Here is a 4071-nt window from a genome sequence, read left to right on the forward strand (position 1 = left end):
CCCGGCAGGGCGGTTCCAGCCTGTGTCTGTTGCTGTGTCATTTGTGTGGTCCGTGTTCTGTGTCTTAGACCTTTCTCGGGTCTCGAGGTCGTCTTTAAGCTCCAGGAGCATGGCATGGTGCCTCAGGCGCCATCCCTAGGGTCTCAAACACCTGCACCCATGGGCATAGCACCATTCGGCTGCTGGTCTTCTTGGGTTAGAATCTTAAAGCATGCTTCGGTCTTGTGTCTCGGAAGTTTCCGGATGGCCCACTTCTGCGACTGGGGCTTCTTCCCTATGTCATTACATTCTTAGGTCTTGTGTGTGTGTGTGTGTGTCTGGCTTGGAGCGCCCCTGCCTGGGTGTGTAGAGTTCAGGGCAGGCAGAACAGTGATGAGAGTCGATAGTTAATATGTGGATCTGTTGAGACTGAGGCAAAGGTTGGGTAGTCATCTGGAATCGATTTGCTCTCAGTAGGTTGGGTGCGTGGGCGTTTCATTAGTGGGTGTTGGCATAAGCAGAGCCAAGTCGGAGAGGCTGTTCACAGTTAGCGAAGGAGATACTACCTCAAAGATGTTTAGGCTGATTTGTGTGGGGTGTAATGTTTGTGGGCTTACTTTCTTTTTTTGTTTTGGTGGCAGGCTGTAGTTGGATCTAATTGAACAGTGTTCCGAAGTAGAAACAAGACCTTTGGAATTAAGCTATTGCTCTGCATCAGGGTAATGTTTGATATTTTTTTTTCTCTTTTTAGATGTGGAGAGACAAGATGTGCAGGGTGACGCAGTAGAGCCGAGAGGAGCGCTGTACGGAGGTGGCTTGGCATGTGGTATTAGAGTGAAGATGTGACTGGCGCCTCTATGAATACAACTGGGTACTCTTTTTTTCATGTGAATGTGAGGTTGAGTAGCCATGTGTGAATGTGCTGGTCTGAGGTACAACAGAATCAGTTTTCCTTTCAGTAGTTTTACTTTTCAGGTAAGTCTGCTGGATGGACTGCATCAAGGATGGTCTTGGATGCCACCCGGGCATCCAAAAGTTAACTAGACAATCAGGCGCTGGAGAGGGGCCGAGGTGGACAATTGTAAAATAGGGTCTTTGACGTTAGCGTAGTGGGGAGGGCTGTCCCGGGGCACAGTCATATTTGGGAAGGTAAAGGATGTGATGCTAGCGCATCCTGGGCAGGGCAGTTCCAGCCTGTGTGTGTTGTCGTGTCATTTGTGTGGTCTGTGTTGTGTATCTTGGCCCTTTCTCGGGACTCGAGGTCATCTTTAAGCTCAACGACCGTGGTGTGAGGACTCGAGCATTGTCCTTAGGGTCTCGAATGCTCGGATCCGTGGGCATAGCACTATTCGGCTGCTGCTCTTTTTGTGTTAGCATCTTAAGGCATGCATCAGTCTTGTGTCTCGGAAGTTTCTGGACGACCCACTTCCGCGACTGGGACTTCTTCCCTGCATCGTTATGTTCTTAGGCCTTGAAGCCAGGCTTCTTGCGCATACGTCTTGTCGGGCTCGACAATCCCTTCTCGTCAGGGACCATGAAGTCCTACGTTTTGTTTCAGGGGGTTCTGTGGAGCCTCTTCACATCATCACCACCACAGTCCTGCAGGTCGTCTTGCCCGACGATGACTTTGGTTCTGGTGTCATCCTTCTTCCTGAGAGTTTTCTCTCATCCTTGAGGCGCGTCGATATAGTGTTCTGTGTAGTGTCAGTATGTGTGTGTTTGGCTCGGGGCTGCCCTGCCTGGCTGTGTAGTGTCCAGGTTAGGCGGAATTGTGATGAGAGTCTGTAGTGAATCTGAGGATCTGTCTAGAACCAGGCAAATGTTGCTCAGTCATCTTGAATTGATTAGCTCTCGAGAGGCTGCGTGGATGGTTGTTTCATTCATGGGCACTGGCATAAGTGGAGCCAAGTTGGAGAGGGTGTTCATGGCTAGTGAAGGGGACAGTATCTCAAAGATGTTAAGGCTGCTTTCTGTGGGGTGTAATGTTTGCGGGCTTCTCTTTTTTGGATGACAGGCTGTAGGTGGACTTATGTGAACAGGGTTCCTAATTAGAAAGAAGACCTTTAGAATTAAGCTACCACCCCGCATCAGGGTAATGTTTGATGTTGGCGTGTTGTTTTTTTTCAGATGCAGAATGATGAGATGGCCAGGGATATGCAGGGGAGCTGATGGGAGCGCAGGACAAAAGTGGGTCAGCCCGAGGTATTAAAGGGAAGATGTGACCAGCGGCTCCATGGATACATTTGGCCACTTCTCTTATTCATGTGAATGTGAGGTTACATAGCCATATGCAGAAGTGCTGGTCTGACGTACAACAGTACGAGTGTTGTTTTCAGTCACTTTACTTTGCAGGTAAGTCTCTTACAACTAACTGAACTCTCTGAAAATAATGACGTATTTTTCAGGTAGTATCCACCTTCAGAGTGCCAAGACCTTGTATTTGCACTTAATGCGAAGGGATGCCGTGCAGAGAGGCTCTTGCTTATACTTATTCCTATAACACATAGCGTAGCTAACTTTTATATATGCCCTGTTGGAGGGTCGGAAGCAGAAAAGCATAGAGGGGTTGCACCCACGGTGAAGAGAAGACAGGACCAGTGACCCGAATCTGACTGATGGGGTATTGCATCCCATCCTCATCACGCTCAGTATAAAAGCAGAGGGATCGAAGGGGTCGGTACCTGTCATCTGGCCTCTGAGGACTCCTGTCTGTTCATTGTCCTTTGACCCTGATCCATGCATTTATGCAACCAGATCTGGAATCTGGTTCCTGTCTGTCACAGAGTCTGGTCCTGGACTTTCCCCGTGCCAGCGGGTGAAGCAGTGGTCATCCTGGGAGCTCTGTATTGGGTTGTGTATGTCCTGTATATATTTAATGTTTTCTTGTTACTGTGCCTTTTCTCGGTATTATTTTGCTGTTAAGATTTCGTTATAGTTCAGTTTATCTTTCAGTCCCTAAGTCTCTCTCTTCCTCTTTTCTGCCTTAGGAGGGAAGTTAAAAGGGAGCACGTGTCACTTGTTTTACTCCATGGCCTAAGGCACAACAGCAACGACTGACAGGGCACCGGAGCAGACTTGGCCAAGGAGAGCAGTGGCCCCAAGCCTCGGTTCTTTCTCAGCTGCTGCATTACGGGCGGAGTACAAGCCTCTGCTTGCGCTCTGTCTGTCGGTCCGATCCAGAACACAGTTCTGGCAGAAGTCGGGTTATATGCATTGTCTTGCTAGAAATGCTGTATGACTCGTGGGGTTTCTTTTAAGAGGAAACTAAAGCACATTGAGTCTTGATAAAAATATTGTTACTGTGCTGAATGATCATCTTGCCTATTTAGGTTAGGATGATGTCTTTCTCTTTCTGTCTATGCCCTCCAAAAGTTTAATTAAGTTTACTTACCTACCGGGCCCTGTTGCTGACACAATCGATGTAGTTGTAATAAAAGAGCACGTGTTGTCATTTCCTCTAAGGGTCGCTTTCTCCGTTTTGTTGTTTTGCACGCTGTAATTTTCAGGCCTGTGAGGAAAGGAGCAGCCGCTCCTCTGGCAGGCTCTATGCCTTGTGGAGGTCAGCCAGGCCCCTTTCCCAGGGGATGGTGGGCAGGGCCCAGGGTATATGACCCCCAGCCTCTGCTGGGGAAGCTCATTCTGCTGCCAGGCGTCTTCAGGGTCAGAGCTCTGCCTGTTCTTCAGTCGATTGCAGCTTTGGAGGCCGCTCAGCTCCTTGGGTGGAGATGTTATCCCATTTAGAGAATCACAGGTAAGAAGGTGGAGGTGGTAAGACCTTGAGGACCAGGTGAGGTTTGGCAGCACATACAGTAGAGAGTGGCCTTGTATGCTACTTTTCATCCTCGTGGTTTTTCAGGTGAGTCACGTTGTAATGAGCATTTCGGGGTGGTGAGATGGTTTAAAGGTATGGTTTTCTCTCTTCCAGGCACGGCTGTTTTTCTGGAATCCCTGTCTGTATTGAAGATGGAACTGTCTTGGTGTTTTTTTATTTTCACTGGTTTTGCTGTATCCCAGGTAAGATACCGGTAACATTTGTCTCAATCGGGCAGATGATGAGATTACTTTGCAGGGACTGGGTGACCATCTTGTCTC

The 4071-nt window shown here is 48.6% G+C and overlaps 1 long non-coding RNA gene across 1 annotated transcript; it reads left to right on the forward strand.

Annotated features, from left to right (window-relative positions):
* The first annotated feature begins 355 nt into the window (after positions 1-355).
* Positions 356-3037, forward strand: LOC128912919 (uncharacterized). Its single transcript, XR_008467794.1, has 3 exons — positions 356-850; positions 2113-2331; positions 2967-3037. It is a non-coding gene; the product is annotated as an uncharacterized LOC128912919 (long non-coding RNA).
* Positions 3038-4071: the final 1034 nt, after the last annotated feature.

Source organism: Rissa tridactyla, chromosome 7, assembly GCF_028500815.1.
Source record: "Rissa tridactyla isolate bRisTri1 chromosome 7, bRisTri1.patW.cur.20221130, whole genome shotgun sequence".
NCBI lineage: Eukaryota > Metazoa > Chordata > Aves > Charadriiformes > Laridae > Rissa > Rissa tridactyla.